A 24,477-nucleotide genomic window follows, 5' to 3' on the forward strand; every position below is an offset into this window, starting at 1 on the left:
TGTTAACTTTCTATAGTATTCCACAAAGTGGTTTACAGAGATGTACGCTAATTGTTTTCAAATACATTATTTAGCTATTCATTTGAGAGTTTCTCATGGCTTTTCTGGATTATTTCTGCTTCAGCTGTGTATGTTAGTAGCAATCTGATTTAACACTGCAGACGTAGATGAACACTTATGCCGCTTTCTGCTAAATTTACAGTAATAAAATGACTGCATCTCTTGAAACTGGCACAGGAGTTGTAATCAAGATTCATGGGATATGGGTGCCTGATGAACGAGGTTGCCCAAATCAGTAAGTAAATTTAAAAAGAAATTGTAGTATGGTAGGATCTGTAAATTTTTAGAAGGGGAGACATTGAGTTGAACACTTGAAATATCTGTTGTCTGTTTTAGTTATCTCCGAGGTGTCTTTCACCATGATTATCTCAGAACCAAAAGATGCAGTAGAAGAAGAAAAAATAGTTAATTGAGAATACAAGTAAACACAAGTAAACACAGATAAAATCCAATTACTTGAAAATCTAAACACATAAACCTCTTATTATTGGAGAATAAGACAAAGGAAAATTGATTCCTATAAAAACTCAGATTTAGGGAATAGAAACATAAGCTTAGAAATCTGAAATTTGGATAATCCAGTGTGATGGGGCAAGGCCAGATGGCTATAGAAAAGCAGTGGGAGACAGATATATTAGCTCCAGGCTAAACAAATCCCTAGTACCAGGATAAGTGAAATGGCAGCTGCTCCAGGTCAATTAAGACACCTGGGGCCAATTAAGAACTTTCCAGAAGGCAGGGAGATTGGTTGATTGGGACACCTGAAGCCAATCAGGGGCTGACTGAAACTAGTTAAAAGCCTCCCAGCTAGTCAGGTGGGTGTGGATGTCAGGAGCTGTGGGAGGAAGTTGTGCTGTTGGAGAGACTGTGCAGTACATACCATATCAGGCACAAGGAAGGAGACCTTGAGGTAAGGTAAAGTGGACCTTGAGGAAGTGGGGGCTGCTGTGGGGAAGTAGCACAGGGAATTGTATGTGTCATGTTTCTAAAAGGTCAGCTACCATAGCTGATACTATTATGGTCCCTGGGCTGGAGCCCAGAGTAGAGGGTGGGCCTGTGTTTCCCCCTTTGCACCCCCTGGTTAATCACTGAGACTGGGAGATAACAGAAACTGCAAGGGAGGATAGCTTCTCCTCACCTCCTTTGCTGGCTTATGATGAAAATGGCTCAGTAGACTGTGACCCTTTTCCCTAGAGAGAGAAGGGTTATGTGGAGGGTCACAGTGAGCCTTTGAGGCTAGTGAAATCTGTGAGGAAATGTGGGACCCATGGAGACAAAGCCAGAGCTTTGTCACACCAGGTTTACCCTATATTTACTTGGTGTTTGCATATTACTGTTTGTGTGGATGGATTTTGTACTCACCATTTAGGTACCTATTTCTAAATATCTGAACTAATGTAATTTTACTAAGCAGTTGTACTAAGTGTAAGTTTTGACTGTTTGGACCGGTTACAAACTTACAACAATTAGAAGTGTTGTAACCCTGTACAATTCGTATATGGTTGATAGAGAAGGTAACAAACTACTAAATCTTTGGAATTCATTTTATGTTTCCATCTATTGACAATATCACTCAATTAATGAGAATTAGGAAAGGAAAACCTCACTACATACACTCATTACTAATGTATGTTTTATTTTTACATATAGCAAGCTCCTGGGGCTGTATCAAATCACTCCCTTTTGACCCACAAATATCCTGCATTATATATGTTGTATTGAGTATTATATATGTTGTACATCATAGCCACTTTCCTCTTGTCTTCTTTATGCCCTCTCAAAGAGTAACAGAAACATATCAGTATATCAATGTTAAAAGCTAGTAATTTAGGGAGAACAGACTAATAAAATTGGTTAGAAACAATGGATCAAGTATGTAAAAAGAGCTCTGGGTAACAAAAGTATTTATGCAAGCAGGAACAGTAAGCTATTTTTTTGTGGAAGATAATTTTAAAAGAATGGGAAAATCAAAAGGTCAGAACTCAGAGGAAATGAGAGGGGGAAAAAAGGACACAGGATGCATGTCTGTCTTTGAACTTCAGAAAAAGCAACATAGACTGCAAAAGGAAGCTGGAGTAATCAGGTGAATGCAAATTTAATTTCTCTCCCTTTTAATAAACAGAGCAGAAGAGTTTCTTTCCTACCAAAATCAGTGAAAATCTATTTGTACACCCTTTTAAAACATAAGAGGGAGTCAGATAATTTATAATTGGAGAGTCTGGGAAGAGAGTTTGGGAGAGATTCCATTTCCAGGGGCAGATCCTCAGCTCATGTAAATAAAAAAACTGCCAGGTGAAAATCTGCCTCCGTGATTCTGTTATGATCCAGTTTTGGGCCCCCACTACAGAAAGGATGTGGACAAATTGGAGAGAGTCCAGCAGAGGGCAATGAAAATGATTAGGGGGCTGGGGCACATGACTTATGAGGAGAGGTTGAGGGAACTGGACTTATTTAGTTTGCAGAAGAGAAGTGTGAGGGGGGATTTGATAGCAGCCTTCAACTACTTGAAAGGGGGGTTCCAAAGAGGATGGAGCTTGGCTGTTCTCCATGGTGGCAGATGACAGAACAAGGAGCAATGGTCTCAAGTTGCAGTGGGGGAGGTTTAGGTTGGATATTAGGAAAAACTATTTCACTAGGAGGGTGGTGAAGCACTGGAATAGGTTGCCTAGGGAAGTGGTGGAATCTCCATCCTTAGAGGTTTTTAAGCCCTGGCTGGGATGATTTAGTTGGGGTTGGTCCTGTTTTGAGCAGGAGGTTGGACTAGATGACCTCCTGAGGTCTCTTCCAGCCCTAATCTTCTATGATTCATATCTAACCTCCTGAATCTAGTTCTCAGATAAGGGTTGATTGTACTCTCCCTAAAAGACAATGAAATTTTTTCCATTGATTGAAATGGTCTTATATGAAAAGATTTTTTTCTGAAAGCCTCCCAGTATTGCTGTAGAACCAGTGCAGATCCACCAGTGGGAAGACGCCGCATTGTGAACAAACCATTAAGATTTTTACCACCATCTACACCTGCTCTGAGCAATGAGAGTCATATTGGGCCTATAATTAGGGCCAGATTTATTTTGTTATTAAGTTTCCTTATTTTTTCACAGGATTTACTGTGTAAAATTGTGATAAAATAGCTGTTTAGAACTATTCATACATTTGGCTTTTTTTTTTCTTTTTGTAAAGGTATTTATATTCCACAATATATTTCTCAATGGATACAAAAAAATTCTAAAATAGAAAAGCACTATATAAATGTTTAAACCCCAAACCTGACCTTCCTTTAAAAAAGAAATGCTTTGACATTTTCTGATAAAAGGTGCTATATATACTAGTTACTGAAGTACATAATGTACTAAAGATTCCTAAACCAAGTGCTTATCCTGGTAAGTTTCCCTTAAATCAGTTTTCTTATTCATTTTTTTCCTCTATTCTCTGCTCTTTCTAATGCCATCATTTTACAGGAGGCATACAACCTTTTAAAAGACCTTATTCATTGGTGTACTGTCTTATCAAATATTCTAAAAATATGGAGATTTTAATTATTTTGTTTGAAATATACCACTACTTAGAATAATATGTTTTACATTTGAAAGTATAGTAAAACACCTGCAACAATAACATGATTAAATACTCAACTGAATTAATATTCTGGGAAGTGAAAATAGAGATGCATAAATGTAGACAAGCTCTCAGTCTCGTACATAGTGGGCTTTGTTCTATAACAGAGGTTCCCAAACTTTTGAATAGCACTGACAGAGGTCCTGAATCAGAAAAGAACTTAGGTAAATGCTTAAGACCACCCCTATTCTGGAGAGCACTTAAGTACATGTTTAAATTTTAAGCACCTGTTGAAATCTCATTAACTTCAATATGATTTAAGCACTTGCTTTCCTGAATCAGAGCCTCAGTTTGTATCTGAGGAATAATAAGTAAGTTTGAATATGGAAAATGGAAAGGGCAGAATGGAAGGTTGATGACAGGAGATCAATGATATATTTAAGGCCAAGCTATTCAAGGGTTTCATAGTTAAAACATTTATGAATTCTAATGTTAGGGGAGAACATGCAGTGAGCAGTTTTGCTGTAAATTGTGAACATCCTTAAGTTTTCACTCTGGAAGGCCAGCTAATAAAGAATTATAATAAGGAATGCTATTTTTAAATAGGAGCTTTTAAATAAGGAGAGAAAATCTGAAAGGAAAATAGGTCAAAAGGCAATTTGGAATAACAAGCACATGCTGTGATACCTGATGCTTCTGAGTATCAATAGTAACGTGCAGAAAAGTACATCTACCAACTTTCAAGAGTCATGGTTCCTCAGTTCAACCATTTTGGTACTATGATCATTATTTATTTATATATTGCAATAGGTGAGCATGGTGCTTTACATGAAGACTATAAATGTTGTCAGATAACAGAGAAAGAGAAACTGGGGATAAATAAAGGTCATCTTGGTCATATGCCAAATAGAGCAGGGTTTTCCTTACAGTATATTATGTGTGGTGTACTCTTTCTAAGGAAAAATAACTCCCTTATTGTGGCTTCAACCAGCTCTCATGGATATCAGTTTAGTACTAAATACTCTCAGGTATTCATTATTTCCCTGATGTTCAGGACATTTTTCTTTGAGTTTCATCCTGCTACTCTTCAGTTCATCCTCTTGTACCTCCCTACACAATTCCCTTTCCTTCAGGGTATTTACATTCTTCTAATTATTATTATTATTTATTTGTATGGAAGTAGCACCTAGGAGCCCCAGTCACAGATGAGGACCCCAAAGTGCTAGCAGTTCCACAAATACTGAACACTAAGATGATTCATTGATTCCAAGACCAGAAGGAGATCATTGTGATAATCTAATCCAACCTCCTGTAAAACATAGGCCATAGAACTGCCCCAAAATAATTCTTAGAGGAAATCTTTTAGAAGAACATTCTTGATTTAAACGATGTCAGTGATGGAGAATCCACCATGATCATTTGGTAATTTTCCCCCCAAAGGTTAATTACTCTCACGGTTAAAAATGTGTGACTTATTTTTCATCTGAATTTGTCTAGCTTCAACATCCAGTCATTGGATTGTGTTATATTTTTCTCTGTTAGATTGAAAATGCCATTAGTAAATATGTGTTTCCCAGGTAGATACTTAGACACTGTAATCAAGTCACCCTTTAACCTTCTCTTTGTTAAACTAAATAAATTGAGCTCTTTGAGTCAATCAGAATAAGGCACGTTTTCTAATCCTTTAATCATTGTTGTGGCTCTTCTCTTCTCTACCCTCTCTAATTTATCAACATCCTTTTTGAATCGTGGGCACCAGAACTGAACAGAGTATTCCAGCAACAGTCATACCAGTGCCAAACTCAGAGGTAAAATAACCTCACAAATCCTACTCAAGATCACCCTGTTTATGCATCCCAGGATTGCATTAGTTCTTTTGGCCACAGCATCACAGTGGGGGCTCAGGTTCAACTGCATATCCGCGATGATCTCCATATGCTCAAATACTTCTAGACAGTTACACTAGAAATTTAATCAAGTGAAACATATTTAGTTCTTCAAGTAACTTTCCATACTGTAAGTCAATTCTGTTAGCCCTTTTGTATTAAATACAATAAAGGAATTAACAAGAGTGCATCTTATAAAGGATTCATTCAGTAGAAGCTATGTACCAAAGTATCCTTTGTATTTTTGCTAAGGATACCTAATATTAGGTACCAAAATCCAGGAGTGATCTGATTTTTTGAAAGTGCAGAGTACTCTGAAGCTCTCATTGCTAAACTGGTGGTCCTGTTTAACCTGTCTAAAATACAAGAACAAGGGGACATTAAATGAATTGAAAGACAGCACGTTTAAAACAGATCAGAGGAAATACTATTTTAATTACACAGTACTGTATTCAGAACAGCTGGACTCAAAACCGAATTTGAAAATTATATAGAAACTGAGGGCCATCTATTATTACATTAGCTAGGGTATTACTCACACACACCCCTAATATTTCAGGGTGTAAGTCAACTATAAATTGAAGAGGATTAAAAAGAGGCTTCCCTAATAGGCAAGTTATTCCAGAGTTATCCATTATGCAGAATTTTGTAACTGTAAGAGATGGATGTTGGACTAGATGGATGTTGGTCTCATTCAGTAATGTGGTTTTTTTATGTTACCATAGGATTTGACTTTTATAAGTGCTGAACACCACCCACTACAAATGAAGTGCATGGGACCTATTGGTGCTCATACTTCTGAAATAAAACCATGATGTAAATTAAAAGCAAATTTGGCCTTTAAAAGAATGAATGGTTCTTCTATTCGTTAACACTAAAGGAGATAATATATTTCTGTAGTATATCAAGTTAGGAGGTTACTGCTTTACAGATTCTGTGCATTTCATTTTGATAAAAATGATGTTGGAGCTTTAAAACCATATAAAACTTTCAGAATGACTCTGTCATAGACTGTAAACTGCAGTAATTACTCACTAAGACAGCAGTTAAAAAGAAAAATGTCTGCTCTTGCTAAATGCTTTATTATCCAATCAGAGCAACTAGACCAAACATTCCCCACCCCTTTTCACTTACCAGAAATGAACCACAACAAATTTAAATACCAGCCTATCAACTTTTTCCTCCGTATGAAATCTGAGATAGCTGTATTAGGTTGCTTTAATTTTTAATGATTTATTAAGGTCTACTATAATTAATATCAAATTTTTTCCATCTTAAAAATGATAGACACATCATAACAAATATATCTTGTGCTGGGTAATAGAAAAAAGCATATCACAACTGTATAGGAGTCCAATTTTCAAATCTGGTCACTTAACATAAGATATCAAATTTTACATTTTTGGTGCTAGGATCTGCACTACAACAACCACCTGGGTACTTAAGTGCTGACTTGAGCATCCAAATATGGAATTAGCTGTCTTAATATAGAAACATCTTATTTATAGGATTTGGTGTATCACTTCTTTCCCCACGTCTGCCTTGTCTTTAGGTATGTTATGTAGATAAAATCTCAACCACAACACTTCCTATAAATCTGTGAGTCAATCATCTACTTACGGTATTTATCCTCATTGTCATGTTATTTGAGCATCTTAAAAGTTCATATCTGCAATAACTTTAAGAACTATTGAGATTTGTCCTTTCTCTCTTTCCTCTTGGCTTGCAGTAAGAGGATCATCATCTTCTTTACCATCTATTTTACTTTTTTATTATTATTATTTATGTATTTATTTCCATGGGATGGACAGAGGAGATACTGCTTTCAAAAATATATAGTAAAGTGCTTTATCGATATAAAAGCAGACCAAAAGATATTAAAACAACAGAAAGCGAGTAGGTTTTCCAGCATTGCTAATCAGTTGAATGAGTTGGATGAGACAGAGGAGGAGAGAGACCTGGGTGTGTGAGTTGATCACAGGATGACTGAGGCACCAATGTGATGTGGATATGAAAAAGGCAAATGGGATCCTAGTATGTATTAGACAACACATTTCCAATAGAGAAGTATTGATGCCCATTGTACAAGATATTGGTAAGATCTCATTTGAAACACTGTGTACAATTCTGGTCACCCATGTTCAAAAAACATTAATTTAAACTGGAACAGATGCAGACAAGAACTACTAGAATGACTATGATGATTATGAGAGGGGACTGAAAGAGATCGGCTTGTTCTGAGAAGAGATATGATTTTTCTCTATAAATACATTAGGAGGAATATACCAGGGAGGGTGAAGAACTATTTTAGCTAAAGGACAATTTTGGCACATGAAACAATAGATATAAACTGGTCATGAATAAATTCAGGTTAGAAATTAGAAGATTTCTAACCATCAGACGTGAGGTTCTGGAACAGCCTACCAATACTAGTTGCGGGGGCAAATGACTTACTTAGTTTTAAGAGAGAGATGGACAAATATATTAGGACAACTGTATGACAGGGTTGCATGTGATGGTGCGGGCAGGACTCACTAGCTCTGGGACTCACTTGTGGTTTATAAGTAAGCCCCTTCATTTTCAGTTTAAACCAATTTTTACCAAAAAAAAATCCAGATTTTACAAAGGATATTCATTTTTTTTCTGATCATCCTACTTTTGTATCATTCAAATATACAAAAATTTTATTAGGAAAATACAATACAATGTGTGACATTGCACTCCATATACTTTATGAAAATATGCTTGGAACGTAAATATAATGTAATTGGAATATGCTTTATGCAAAAGTTCTCTTGCAAGGTATTACAAAGCTTATCATCTACTGAGTGTGTTCATCCTATTTGTATGTATCTAAAACTAGAAATATTAAGTTAACTCTGAGGTCCTATTGTAATTATGCAAAGTGTAGGCCATTAATGGTGCTTTAGAATCTTGATGGTACCCACTGACTAGGACAATTGGCTGTAGATGGTTTATTTACCTGCAAACCTTCTTGTGGACATTGGGCCAGCCAGTAATGAAGAATGAGGTCTTACAGTGACATATGACCATGTCATCTGATACTGGAATCTATCTTAAACCTGGTGCTTTTCCATTTAGAGGGAAAGGTGGGAACCCAGAGAGACAAAGGATTCCTGCCTTGTGCCAAAGCTATAAAATGGGGTGGAACAGAACAAAGGGGGCTTTCAGTCATGAGAAATCTCCTAGTTATCATCTAAGCTGGAACAAGGACTGTACCAGGGAAAAAGATTGGGCCCAGACTAGGAACGAGTCTAGTCTGTGAAAGAAGCTTATTGGGACATCTCTGAAGGTAAGATTTACCTGTATTCAGTTTCTTAAATGTATTAGACTTAGATTTGTGTGTTTTGTTTTATTTTGCTTGGTAACTTGGAACCACTTAAATACTACTTTTTATTCTTAATAAAATCACTCTTGTTTATTATTGAACCCAAAGTGAGTGATTAATACCTGGGGGAGCAAACAGTTGTGCATATCTCTCTATCAGTGTTATAGAGGGTGGAAGATTTATGAGTTTACCCTGTATAAGCTTTATACAGAGTAAAACAGATTTATTTGGTGTTTGGATCCCATTGGGAGCTGGGTGTCTGGGTGCTGGAGACAGGATATCTGCTGAGTGGTTTTCAGTTAAAATCTGCAGCTATGGGGATGTGGTTCAGACCCTGCATCTGTGTTGCAGCAGGCTTGCATGTCTGCCTCAACAAGACAGGGTTCTGGAGTCCCAAGCTGACAGGAAAAACTGCCTCAAAGGTAGTTTCAACACATCAGTCCCAGGGTGGGGTCTCTGTGACCGAAGCCATCACACTAAGTATGAGATATATGTATTACGATAATACATTAGTCTGTGTGTATATGCAAAGCTGCCTGTTGAAGTAAGGCTATGTATTAGTCTAGAAGACTCACACAATAAATAAACAGGCATGCACGCAAGCTCTGAAGTCCATGCACATCTGAATGTACTGATGAATCTCACACCCACCAAGTATATATTTCAAGCTGTTAGCAGATTACGGTTTAAAGATCTGACACACTAAAATGGGAAGAAAATGAAAATTTGTGTCCGAATATGTTTCAGAACAAAAGGAAGTATTCAAAAATTTAAAAAAGAAACAAAAATTGGAGAAAAGGATGACATTGAGTGTATGTACTGTAAATGGTGTGGCCCTATTATTAAATGTAAATCTTTGTAGGCTAATAGTTCTAAGTGTATAAGAGTAAACTGTTTATTCAAATGAAAAGTTTTATTTGGGGATTACAGATATATTGTTTATAAATATTGTGTTTTGAGTTCTGTTTTAGTTCCGCAGCAAACCACTTTAATGCATTGGTGAATGGAATTCAATCTACTGAATACCTTTCCCCCCCCCCGTCCTTCTTTCCATCAAAATAAACCCCGATATTTAGCCAGAAAAAAATATTGTTTTTTTTTTACAGACAAATTCCCAGGAACAATTAAATAAAACAAAAACAGAAAATTTATAACTTATGTTCTTTATTCTTGAAGTTTATAACATGTTTTCAGGGTTTCAGCCAGCCACCTGCAGGGATCAGGAAGGGATCCCACCACCCCCAGGGTATTCTGAGACATTTTTCTTATTTCCTTTCTCTGAAGCATCAGGTATAGCCAGGGCACTGAGATGGCACTGAGCGTTATCTCTCTCAGGTGCTTGGCTGGCTGGTTCTTGCTCAGGGTATAACTGATCACAATATATGGGCTGGGAAGGAATTACCCCCATGTCAGATTAAGAACATAAGAATGGCCATACTGAGTCAGACCAAATGTCTAGCCCAGTATCCTGTCTTCCAACAGTGGCTAATGCCAGGTGCCCCAGAGGGAATGAAGAGAACAGTTAATCACCAAGTGATCCATCCCCTGTGGCCAATTCCCAGCTTCTGGCAAACAGAGGCTAGGAACACTATCCATGCCCATTCTGGCTAATAGCCATTGATGGACCTATCCTCCATGAATTTATCTAGTTCTTTTTTTGAAGCCTGTTATATTCTTGGCCTTCACAGCATACTCTGGCAAGGAGTTCCACAGGTTAACTGTGCATTGTGTGAAAAAAATACTTCCTTTTGTTTGTTTTAAACTTGCTGCCTATTAATTTCATTTGGTGGCCGCAGTTCTTGTGTTATGAGAAGGAGTAAATAACACTTCCTTATTTACTTTCTCCACAATGGTCATGATTTTATAGACCTCTATCATATCCCCCCTTAGTCATCTCTTTTTTCAAGCTGAAAAGTCCCAATCTTATTAATCTCTCCTCATAGGGAAGCTGTTCCATATCCCTAATAATTTTTGTTGCCCTTTTCTGAATCTTTTCCAATTCCAGTATAGATTGGCAGTGACCTGGGGGAAGGGTTCATTTTCCCCATCAGCATGTGGGTGCACATCACTGGCCAGGATTATCTGAATATATCACTTTATTTTCCCAGCCATTGCAGGGGTCTCGAGTACTGGTGCACCATGGTTTCTCCTATTCTTTGCCTGTGGCAGATAATAGTCCAATCTCCTCCGGTTCTCATATACTTTGGTCTCATTTCCTTTGATGGGGTTAGTGTGTGGCTGGTGGGTGGTGTTGTGGGCTTGTGATATAAAAAGGTCACACTAGATCATCTAGTGGTCCCTTCTGGCGTTAAACTTTGTCTCTATATAAAAAAAATAGCTTATTCTACAATAATTTATCACATTACCAAAATGGTCTATAACTCAACATTCCCTGGGATCAAGAGGTATTCAAGGAAATTTCTTCAAATTAATTGTGCTTGAGACATATTTATGGTCCAGAGCAGAAAGTTCCTTATAGCTCAAAAGCAAAATTGTAAAAAAATATAGTACTGGTTTTATGGTAAATCAACTGAAATCCAACCAACAAAGTATTATATTGAGGGCCAAGAAACAGATGGGAAAGTAACCCTGTGTGTCCCAATGGTGCATAGCTTTGAAAAACTGAGTGCCACTAAATCATTAGATTAGATCTTTGTGGTTGCTTCTAACATATCATTCTGTGATGAAATAGAGTAATAGAGATCCACAAAATAATCATTCTGACTCACTGACATTGTGTTGTGACAGCTGTCTCTTTAAGATGTTGAGTTACTGTGTTTTAACATCATGACATGCTGATACACCACAATATTAAGTCAGGATTTTGTGTTGTGATTAGTCTACAGCTTTCTGTCTCCTGTGTACTATCTCCCCTTTGTTATCTGTTTCTCTCTTCCCCCACAACCAATTGCTTTGAGGGAATTTTCTCTTCTCTTTGCTTCCAGAACTCCCTTCCTGGCCACTTTTAGGAATGGAAGGTGATCCTGGTTGCTCAGCACTTCTCAAACCATCTATCATGAGACCAGGTAGCATGAGAGGAGATCTCATAAAACTCATATGATCTGCTCATTTAACCACAGGAAGACTGGCAGTCAGAAGATTTGGGTTTGGTTCTGGATTTGACACTGACTCCCAGTATGACCTTGAGTGAGTAGTAAACTCTTCATGAGCAAGTTCTTGTTTGCCATTTTTTGGCTTCTGTATTTCCTCATGTCAGTCGAGAGATGAATGCATCTCTCCCGCATTATCCATGAATATTATGAATGAAACTGTGATCACCAAGTTGGCAGTATATTCCTGAGAGAAGGTAATATGGCTTTTCTATTTTTGCATTTAAAAATCTTTGTCTGTCTCTGATTCTATGGATTTCATTTATTTTTGCTTCCTGATTTATAGCTTGATCCTGTCTTGTGTAAGTCAGATGTGCATACGTAAGTGTGAGTAGTTCATGCAGAAACGCCTTTCTGTGAATCTGAAGAGGGAATCAACTTGCATGTCTACACTACAAATACTACAGCAGCGTAGCTGCACTGCTGACACTGTACCACTCTAGCACATGTAGTGTAGACACTCCCACACTGATGGAAGGGGTTTTTCCATCAATGTAATTAATCCACCTTTTTGGGACGGTAGCTGGGCCAATGGAATAATTCTTCTATTGACCTATCTGCATCCATACTGGGGTCAATCTAGTTTTCAAGTATAGAGCAGGCCTAAATTATAAGGCAAAGCCAAAGTAAAAGTTGCAACAATTCATTGGAATCAATCCTAGAGCAATCTAGGAATCAATTGGAATCAATCTAGAGCAGTTACTCAAGCACTGCAGCAGGAGTATTGGTATCACCTGGGAGTTAGAGCACACAAGATAAATGTAATGTTCTACCTTCAAAGTGTGGGGAAAACAGATGGAAAATACTGGATTGATGAAGGAGCACATAGCTACATAGGAGGAAATAATAAACCCTATGAACTACATTAACTCATTTATCATGCCATGATATTTTACTAGTATTTATTTTTATGCTGTTCCTATAATGTAAGAACTCAAAGAATAATGGTGCAACAAAGGAATGGACACAAATATCACCTTTTTTGTTATCATTTGGCCAAACTTTGTAGCAAAATATTTGCAAATGGCAGAAGCATAAAACACATTTTAATAAATTCTTAATGTAAAATGTGTAAAGTACATATATAGTTTAGATACAATGTATTTTAAAGAACAAAACTGAGTATTTTTTCCACTTTACTTTGACAGTTTGCTTGTTTAAAGAACCTAACACTGTTATGGATCATTCTTTATTAGGCCATCTTTTAAAAAAAAAAAAACATTTATTTTAGGTTTATTGTTATTGGTTTTCTCCTAATTGTAATATTCATCTTCTTGTAAAATCCAGTAAATATTTTCCGAGTCAGTGTCCTGGCTCCGGCAGTGGTATTTGAAAGGGGAAGGGTAGGTCATAGAAACTACAAAGATGAGCATGCAATGTCCCTTTAGGGCTACACAAATAGCCACTTACTATGTATTAAGCCCAGAGTGACAAGTTGGTTGCTGTTTTTCCCCCTTGCTCCCTGGGAGGATGAATGCTTTTCCTGACACAGCTCACCCTCCTCTGAGCCAGTTCAGCTGTGCTGGCCACTGCACTGAGAGATGGCAAGTGGAGTAAATACTTTACCCACTCTCTATCCCCGACTGCACACATCCCGTGCACCACTGCAAGTGAAAAAGTTGCAAGTGTTCCCTTTTCCCCCACCCCACTCCTTTCTGCGAGTGCATAGACTGGCTTCTGACTGAGCCCAACATATCCTGATTCTACTAAGTGAAATCTCTTAAGTACAATACTATTAATCACACTACTTAGGAAATGATAAAAAGTACAGTTGAGAAAACAAAATGCATATCAGGCCAATTAGGAATTTATGTTCTCTAAGTTCCAGTATTCTTCCCCTTCCTGTACCTACTTACCTCTCCTCTATGACAACAAGATAGACAGTACACTTCAACTGAATCAGGATGTACTTGATCAGGTAATCCAGTTAATCAGGATGTTTCCTCCGGAAGGAAATTAAGCTCAGTGATACTTAATGGTTAGGGCTTCTGCTTAATTAGGATTCTAATTTATTCACACTGAAATAAGGATTTATGACCTTTGCCACACTCAGAAGCTCATGGTGCTTTGTCTCCTCTCAAAGGACCACTGCCAGTGCTGCTTTGTAAAGCAAAACTGTTTATTGCTTTCCAGACATTGCTTACACTTCTCAGATTGGCAGTGTTATGAGATTTCTCAGCTACTTTGTGGCACTGTATTTCTCTATTTCAATTCCTTTCAGATTCAATTTGAGCCAAACCACCAAGCCCTTTCTCAGTTACCGTTCTAAGTTCCCTTTACTGCAGCTCTGTAGTGAGTCAGTAGGTTTAATGTGAGTGAAAGAAAGCAATCTGAAAACTTCACTGAAAGTCACTCCAATACTTCTGAAAGTCAAGTCTAGTGGAAGACTAGAAGGTAAGAACTCTACTGTTACTACTGTGTGGTTTTAGAAAATCATTTTACATTTTATATCCTAGATGCCTGAAGTTAGCTGTTAAAGATGTGGCCTGAAATTCATGCCATCGCCTTAGACACCTAAATAGACATTAGTAGCCTACCTTTAGGAACCTAAAGTTTACATTTTTGGCCTTACTCTCTTTACGGGCCAATCTTACTTCCAACAAAGTCAGATGTTGTTTTGCCATTGACTTTAATGGGAGCAGGTTTGAGCCCATTATCTCCATTTTTCTTACTCTCAAAATGGGATTATTACTACTTTTCTACTTCCCATGGATATTCTGAGGAATAATTAATGTTTGTTTATCTCTTTAATTATTACAAGAGATAAATATTACTATTTCAAAAGGGTACCTTCCCAGACCTCATTTTCTCCATATGTTAAAGAGTGATAATGGGATGTAGCTTGCCTTTTAGGTAAATTGAGTTTTCCAAAACAATTTTTATCTATGAACTTTCACACCTATAACCTCAAAATGTATGTTTAATGACAAATTTAATTTTATTGTGAATCTCTGAGAAGCGGAATACTGCCTTTTTATATGCTTACAAATATTTGCCCTTATGAAAATATTGAAACAAATGATTCAAATGGAAGTTACTATATGCAGTATGTGCACAGATGAGATTATTTTAAATGCACAGGAAATTAGCACTGTAGTATCAGTTGTATATTTGTAAAGTTGTTAAACTTTTAAAGTCTTCTAACTACTCACAAATCTAGAAAACCCTCTTGGGAAAATCAAAGGCAGATATGAATTACAGCAGTACAAAACCCAGTTCAGTTGTCACTAACCAGTAGTATCAGGTGGGCTTATTTTCTGTGCTCCAGCTACTTTGATTGTGCTGCTGTTCAGCTCTGCTTGTCCTGTCAGATAAGTCAATTATTTTTCATCTTAAAACCATCAGTTTATTGTTTATTTAGAAGAAGAGGAATAAACCTATGCCATCTTTCATAGATTTTCTTTCCATCTTCAACTTCTCTGAGCTCCTTAATGAAAATCTTTTCTTTACCTTTGAAGTATTTAACTATGGAAAGAATACTTACTTTTCTGTCAATATTTATTTTAACATTGTTGGCACTTAACACCAGGTGTAATACTAAAATATACTGACAATTGCAGCTGGACAACCTATTCATAGCAAATGTTTTATTTGATGTATTTCTCTCACATTTCTGTTCCTGAGTTGTTCGCGAACAGTCTTATGTGTAGTAATTTGTTGTTAACATTATTTGACAAATGTTTCAAGTGAACAAATTTCAACCAATGGATTTCTCACACACTGTGTTCACCATGTGCATTCACTATTTGTTATTCATTACCATCACTCTTGTCACTATAGTCAGCTGGTCTTAAACATTCCCTTATTGCATAAGTGTAATTGCAGTGACATTGGGGAAGGCATGACAAATTAGTGGGACTTTGATTCTCTCACACAGAGGGTCTGAGATGTTTTTGGAGATAGGAAGTGATAGGCCTAAAGGGTAAGGGAATTCTAAGACATTTGAGATCATTTCCATTTCTGGACCCCTTCAGTCAAGTCTTTGCTGAGACACTAATGACAAGAAAAAAAAAGATGCTATTGTAATATTATGTGTATTTTTGACTCTGTATAGTATATATTTAGTGGACTCTTTCAGCATGCACATCACAATTATGCATTGTTTGTGATGTGTGCAAACTGAATCTGTACATCAATTTTGTTATGAATCCTAAGGGTAATGAAATATGTGTGAATCAACTTAATTCATCTCTCTCACACTTTTAAATTACAATGATCTTTTATGTAATTTTCATCAATGTAATGTTAATCAACCTTAAATACATGTTAACCAATGTTGTTATATGGGGATTTCATAGGTTTCTCTTCTTTTTCCTTCAGTAAATTTAAAAAGCCCTGAATGCTAAAATCTGGCTGTTATCAAAAATGTTATGTGGTGAAGCCATAAAATCCAATACGGTGCTAAGCACATAGCAGCTTGCAGGTGCAATTTGTGCTCGAAGGAAATAGAGTAGACTATATAGTTTTGCTTGTTAGTTCACTCTTAGACTTAGAATGATCAAGGGGAGCGTAGAGCATTCCATTCCACTGGAAGGAAGAACTCAGAGGACATAAAGCCTGAGAGAAGACCATCTTTGCCCCCTCTCATCTGATTGAAAAAAGGCTGCACATCATCTCCCCTCCTGTAAATATCTTCCCCATACATGCCCCCTTCCCCCAACTCACTCCTCTGTAACCAGTCTCTGAGCAGGTGCTCCCATTTTGCGGGAACAGAATCCAGCAGGTGAGGCCCCACCAAATGCTCTCGCCAGAACAGATACTGGTCCTTCAGAGGTAAACTGCATGCCTGCTAATGACAAGAAGCAGCAGCAGCTCACCTTAATACAAGATTACCCCTGTGGTGAGCTCAGCCTGGTCAAGGTGCCAAAATGCTTGTCAAAAATCTTATCCCCGGCACCGTAGCCGGCCGTGGCCCCATCCATGGCTTGGCCTCTGCCAGGCAGGAGCAGATCCTGCTCCATGGGGAGGAGGGGTAGCCCATTGCTTCCCCCCCCCCCCCAATCTGCCTATCAAGCAGTCTGTGCCTGTGTCTGTGTCGACTTCCTGTCATGTTGTTTTCTATAGTTTGCACAGTTTTCTCTCTGAACCACAATAACAGCGGAAGCCCCGCTGATGTCACATGCTTGCTTAAAGTTATATTACCAATTGTATTCATGCTTATGAATATGTAATCAATATGTAAGGAGTGAGTGAGATAGTGTGAGTATAAGAAACCAATCACAAGGCTTGAACTGAAATATTACCATATAAGGATAATCAAGTTGTATATGGGACTGTATATAAACATACGGCAGTAGTGGCCACAGAGAGATGTAACCCACAACAGCATAAACCTCAGGACTGGACCAGAAGCAGTAGAGCCCTCCCGTAGATCTGAAGGGACATCAGGACTCTCATCGCCTAGTGGTTCGATCTCTGGGAAGCTGGAACCTGGCCAGTCTCAGTCACTTAAGATCGAAAGAAACACCTGCATCTACAGCCTGCCAGTATGCATAGAATGTGTTTAAGTATAGTTGCACAATAAGGGAAGCAAGTGATAAATCAGCCCTCAATACTGTTTCAGTTCGACCTTTGTTTGTGGTTATTTCTTGGCTGGTTCCAGGGAACGGGCAACATGCACCATTTATGGAATTGGCCGACACAAGCCTTTCTTCCTTGACAAACCCTTCCATCTCTGTCCTCTCTCTCTCTCTCTCTCTCTCTCTCTCTCTGCACTGCCTTCTACCCATTTCCCCTCACTAATTCAACAAACAAAATAATTACTTTAGTATTTCTCTCCAAAACTAATTAAACTGAATAAACTGAATTTCAAGGATAAGCTCAAACATAATTTTCCATAAACATTTATTAGAATAAATTTGCCTGAAACAAAGTTCACAGAAATAATAGGGAAAATATGGTAAAGCAAATTGCAGTTCATTTCATCAAAACATTCATCAGTTTTCCTACTATCTGCCCAGTTTTACTGCTAATGCTCTTGTGAATTAAAATATACACTTTGGAAGACAGAAAGCAGACAAACCTGCAAATGAGATTAAACAATGGAACTCTCATTTTGTCAGCCATGGCCTCAACTTTTCAAACAGTGATCTTTTGCAGGTCATCAGATAACTGACTATAACTTAAAAGGTGGAAACATTCAAATCAGTGTAATTCTCTGGCCTCTTATTTTATTGGTGGTAATGTAATCCTGATCGTCACCTCTTACTCTAGCAAAACTCATACAATCATACAACCACAGGATCAAAGGTTCATAAAGACAGCAAAAAGTTTAATATTTAAATTAGATATTTAAACAACTGTAGAGATACCACCTAATACAATTCTGCTTATGTTACATAGTGAGGCTTGAGACTGAAGGTAAATGACTTTAACCACTTTAGAAATGATATCTCTCGGCCCGCGCCGCTTCCCACAGCCCCCATTGGCCTGGAACAGCGAACCGCAGCCAGTGGGAGCTGCGATCGGCCAAACCTGCGGACGTTGCAGGTAAACAAACCATCCCAGCCCACCAGCAGATTTCCCTGATGGGCCACATGCCAAAGGTTGCCAATCCCTGATGTACTGTATCCAGATGCATTCTTGTTTTTGTAAATTGCTTTTTATAATAGAATTTTTCATTTAGGCTACCTGTGCAATTGACTGTTAATAGGATACTATAAGAAAACATTTAAGAATAAGACAGAGTGAAAAGGACAGCATGAAACTACCCATACCATTAGGATCAAGAAGTTAAAGACTCTAATGTGTGCAGTAAGAAGCACATTCACTCTTAATAAAATATGTAAAGAGTTCAGGTGTTTTCAGTAAATTTCCCTTCTATTCAAAGATTCCAGGCATATTAAAAACAGTTTTATTTGCTTTTTAATAATACTCTTTTATCCCCAAAGTATTCCAATATATTTTACAGATTGAATATCACTACTCCCACCGCGGGAATTCAACTACTTCTGGGGTGGAATATGGCAGCAATTCTGTGCCAGTAACACTACACAGCGGTTTCTTGGGAAATGAAATGAAGAATACATTTTTCATTTGAAACTACAAGGGGTATTTCAGGTAGGCACAACTGGATTATTCAGAATGGAATGTATCTAGAAAACCAGGTAAACATTCACCCTTGTGAAAAATACTATTTAAGCCTTAGTGACCATGAAAGCTGTGAGTCACAATTTAATGGCTCATCTGAAAGATGGCGTCTCCAGCAGCAGACTCACACAGGGACATTGGTTCAATAGCAATTCAGAGGAAAGACTACCACCTACTGAAGCAACATCACTTTCTGCAGAACCTATGCTTTCCATTGAAATCTCCCAGACAAGGTCTCAGCTTTGACCTTGCTTATTTAGCTCATGAGATCTGATAAAGGTAGAGGAGTTGAAAAATGAAATTCTATTCTCTCTCTCACACACACACACACACACACACACACACACACACACTGAAACCATTTTAATTTTGAAGTGTTCAAAACTAAATATTGTTAAATTGTTTTAATGTATTGTTGTGATTTCCCTCCCACACACACAAATTGTACTGAAAGAATTCTCAGAATTGTTAGATTAATCACATTAGTTAGAGTTTTATTTGTTGTAGCCATCTATTGTCATACTACAGGAGCTAAAAATCCAGGACGAGGGCACAGAGGGGAAAGTATGTTATTGTGTAGTTCATACAAACGGAAATTAAGAGTCAAAAATGCATTGGTCCATATTCTTATCAAGAAAATATGATAGTGGAATGAGATCCATCGTAAGAGATTATGTTTAAAGCAGAGCAGGATACTTGTGTTATTCAAGCCTATTAGAAGTACTGTCTACATCTATGGACAAGGCCGCTATTAGAAAACATCCTTTTTAGAGCTGATAAAGGAAGGCAAAAAATGTTTTGAATCATTCCCATCTCATTTTGTTGACCGTTAAGTAAAAGCATTTTGATTTGTCTAATGTACTGGAAGGAATCCGTTAACAAACATTTTATATTATTTTAATAGCAAGAAATTGCAATGACTATATAATTAAAGATTAAACTTTCTTCAGATTTACCCTGATCAAAGCCTGACACATTTTTTGTGAGAACTGTCAGTTAAATAGACTCCACTGCAAACATGAAGAAGAATAGGATTTTGCATATTAATAAAGATTTTTAAAAAATCTTTGGGGCAAATCTCTCCCTGTTGTGTAGAAACCGACCAGCTATAAAGTCTAGATCCTTAATAATCTCTTAAAGTGCACCATCTTTACCTAATCTCTTCTGAACTTGTTTAGATAAACAAGGTAGACAGACTATAAAACAGTGAGTTTAGTTACTCCTGTTCCGTATGTGCATCAGCTCTAGTGCTGGATAAAATGTGCCCTTTTAGCCAATACTTCCCCTGTTCTTCCCTCTAAAACAGTATACTTTCTCAGCAAAAATTCAGTCTGAGCAGCTAGTTGCCAGTTATATTTTTCATAGGTTAATTGAGTAGATATCTTATTATCTGGGGGACAGCCTACGTATTTGATCCAACTCTGCAATGCATTTTAAACAGTTATTTGTTACTCCTTTTCCCTCCAACTGCCTGATGCAAAAGCTTAAGTTATGTTCACCTAAGTCAGACCTTACAGCTATAGCACACAATGCTAAGAGTATACTGAATGGTTATCACTATGCAGGAATACAGTTTTTATCTGTATTCACATTGATTTCAGTATTTGAATCTCTGCCAAAAATTTACATTTTCTGTGGAAAATTTAGATACTTTTATTTTTTGAGTCAAAGTTTTTTCTGGGGAAACCACCCTTCTCCCCCTTTTTTGTCCAGCTCTAATATCACCCTCAGGCCTGCAGATCCTCCCTGTACAGTGTTTGTACGCAGGAGCCTCTGAACTTGAAAGAATGAATGGAAGCATGACACAGAGCCAACACATCACCTCTTTCTGTAAGTTACAGGACTTTTTTTTTCTTGGCTTATGGTAAGAAATAACTGTTAAGTTAATAATAGAAAAGCACTTGGATTTTGGAGCTAAAATATGGCTTGTCTTTTTCAATCTCCTTTTAACTTTGCCTCTTATATAATTAAGAAGTGATCCCCCGCCCCACAACTTTTAGATCAGAAAAGAACATATTTTAATAGAATTATGGCTCTCTTGACAACATGATTTATTCATTTAACATTCTGTGTTATAACCTTACATGGTTTCCCCTAATCACATAGATATTTTATATTCACAGGAAAAATGAGCAAGACATTTCCGTTATCAAGTTTATAATAACAGGTCCTTATGTCATGTATGTCATTATGTTTTGATTCTATGCCATTATGTCATTAAGTATTGATTCTAAACAAAATAGGCACCTCCTTAGGTTGAAACAGATTATGTTATGATTAAATTTTCTTGTACTTTTTGCTTAGCTAAGGAAAATGCATTATATAATTTGGTTTTCAAATACATCAAAGCAATGATCACTGTAAAAGAATAGGAAAGATAGTGGAAGCATTCACATCAACAACTGTAAGTTTGCAGTATTTACATGCAAAATGGACAGCAAATTATACTGTTGGCTAAGTATGTGCTTTTGACCAGAAATAATACAAATATTTTATGTTTATATAATAGCTGTTATCCCAAAGGCCATCAAAGCTCTTCAGATATTCAAACTTCTATTTAAACCGTACAAAGGGATCACTTTACCTAGTACTAAACTGTACCCAGCTCTGGGATGAAATGTGGCAACTGTTTTTAGCTCTATTTTATTGCGTAAGCAAGAGCATCAAGAATGCTGTATGATGGGAAAACAACAGAGATGATAGTTAGATAGGCCTCATAGACCTTAGCAACACACACAATGGGATACTGTCTTAGGCATGTATAGCACATTCAACATCAGAACCTCTGCCCTGTAAGAATATGTTTAAAAATTACAAAAGCCAATTTGAAATATTCAGACTTGTCTATTTTTAAAATGTCAACAACAACAAATGTATCACCATTTCAGAAACAGATTATTTACCTCAAATTCTTGATCTGAGAAGACATATCACTGGATTTTTACTGTTGGCATTCCTTACGCATAGCCTATGGTGTAAAAGCCTCCAAGATTTTATCTGAAGTTATCAAAACCCTAAAGCACTCTCTTGCTCTTTGTTTTTGTTTTTTTCTCCTGAATTGCCATGTCGTTTTGAGCCCATCCTTGAATTTAGAGATCTCACAATACATAATTACTCACAAACTGATTATGTATACAGCTGAGGTGCAAATTCCATTCCAAAATCCATTTTATTCAACACCAACCTTACACATAAAGGCCTCTTAGTTTTGCAAGCAAACCAATATATAGGGCCAAATACAATTTAATCATCTCCAATCTCCATCTTAATCTATCATAAAGAGAAGCTGCACATGCTTAAATTGAATTTTAATAGAAATTTAAAGATTTAAAGTTTAAATCTAGTTTATCTTGTTATGCTTGGATTTTTTAATGTAATTTTCATATTGGTCTCAGTTAAAAGTGAAGCTGTAGAAAATATTAGTGATGAATCATTTGACTAATTTAGAAATTTTTTCAGCTAGCAGAATGTCCATAAAGTGATTGTGATTCTTTCTTTCTTATTCACATTTTATCAAGCAACTCAGCTAACCTCTTTTAGCATAGGGATTACTTCCAAGCATTTTGCTCCACCACTGAAAGTATTCAATATATGGAATTAAGTATTTTGGTTGCTGGTGACTTAAATCACATGATATTGTTTCTAATCTATGACTGGATGACTAGCTCATCAGATAGAATAACATCAATAAATCTCTTTAGACTTTGATATTCTCAGGGAGAGGATGGGAGCACTTTTAGGGAAAGGAAGCAAGAGACAACCAGATTTAGGGAATTTTAGGAAATTTAAAACATTTGCCTTTAAGGGGCAATAGAGGTGTCATATGAGGATTATCATTTCTACAAAAATTAGGTTGCAGTAAGATTTATTATCTGGGTGTAACAAACAACCTACATGCCCTTAAAGAGAGATTGTCCAGGCTCTTTTATTACCATTTTTTATGAAAGCATTCAATGCTGTGGAACTATTTGACTACACACACCTGGAATATCCTGTCCTGTGCAAAAGACTGTTGTCACACTCTCATGAATTTGCGCTGTACGTGATACTATGTGGCGAAGACAGCAATCAGATCTCAGTAATAATCAAGTATCTGGACAGAAATTTTGGAAACAAATTGGTTCTTCTGTTGTGATTAGCCAGTCCCATACAAAATATACCTACTGCACTCTTGCATCTACCCATCTATTATTTTCTGTAAACATAGTCATTGACAGAGAAAGAAAATGCCTCTAACTGTATCTCAGGGTTAGATTTCACTAACATATCCTTTATTCCAGGACTCTTGAAAAAAGTTTTGTGAACAAGACTGGAATATAAAGTATACCGAATATACTGTTGCACATGTATCATGCACAACATTGGTTCAAAGCAATTATGCATGCATGCATGCATACAGTTCCTTGAAAATTTATACTTTCTTTAAGTACTTTAAGAAAATAAACTCCATAAACCCTAAAATTAAGTGCAGCAAAGAGCAATACACTGTAACAGTGCCTTTGACAAATTGTATCATGGTTACACTATATAATACCGAAAGGTAATTGTAATTACATTGTAGTTATGCTCCTGATGCCTGTATTTGCAATTACAGTCACTTAAATGACTGGTTAAGTACATGATGGAGAGTAAACACAATGTACCCATATTCTAAAAAAACAAACAAACATGTATTTTGTTTGGAACTGAAGAGATAATTGTGACCGAAGAACCCCCCAAGGAGAACTGGCAAGTGGGTTACAAGAATTTCCTTATTCTGGTGTGTACACTCTGGTTCATTAAAGAAAGTCATGTAAGGTCTTCAATGAAATATATGTACAGATACTATATAAAGAGTTGCATATGTGTACTGAAAATATGTTCTTAGATTCCTTATCACAGCAGAGGTGGAGAAACCGGTTTCCTGTTGGACAAAATATGTTTATTCACCTGTCTCTCTCTGTTGGCATGTAAATTCAGCATTGTAAACTAACCCAATGGAGGGACATTTAAGTGTGCAGCAGAGAGATATGAAGTCAACAGGGAAGTGCACACAGTGGGGGAGGAGAACCTAAGTTTGAGATATACTTCAAAGGTTTGCTGGACTATATTTGGGGAATAAAGAAGATACCACATCATCCTGAACCTAGGAAGTAAGTGGGCAGTGCATTTACATTCATGAAAACAGGATCACCATCAGCTTTGGTTGAAGATACCCCAAAACGCTTTGGGTGAGATTAACTTCATTAGACAGAAGGTTAAGCTAATAGTTAAATTTAATCTCCAGAAAGTGTGTTATAATTTTGTTTTATATGTAAGCCTTTTGTTTCCATTTTCCTTATTCACTATCTCTCGAATCTTTGATAATAAACTTATTGTTGGTTTCACTATAAATATATTTTAGCACTATGGTACTGTACAAGGAGCTGATCCTGAGTTGAATCATACA

The 24,477-nt window shown here is 37.0% G+C and overlaps 1 protein-coding gene across 1 annotated transcript in view; it reads right to left on the bottom strand.

The window, feature by feature from the left end:
* KLHL1 (kelch like family member 1) overlaps positions 1 to 24,477 on the bottom strand; it is a 425,450-nt gene that overhangs the window by 123,794 nt on the left and 277,179 nt on the right. The window lies entirely within an intron of this gene.

Source organism: Natator depressus, chromosome 1, assembly GCF_965152275.1.
Source record: "Natator depressus isolate rNatDep1 chromosome 1, rNatDep2.hap1, whole genome shotgun sequence".
In the NCBI taxonomy this organism is placed as follows: domain Eukaryota; kingdom Metazoa; phylum Chordata; order Testudines; family Cheloniidae; genus Natator; species Natator depressus.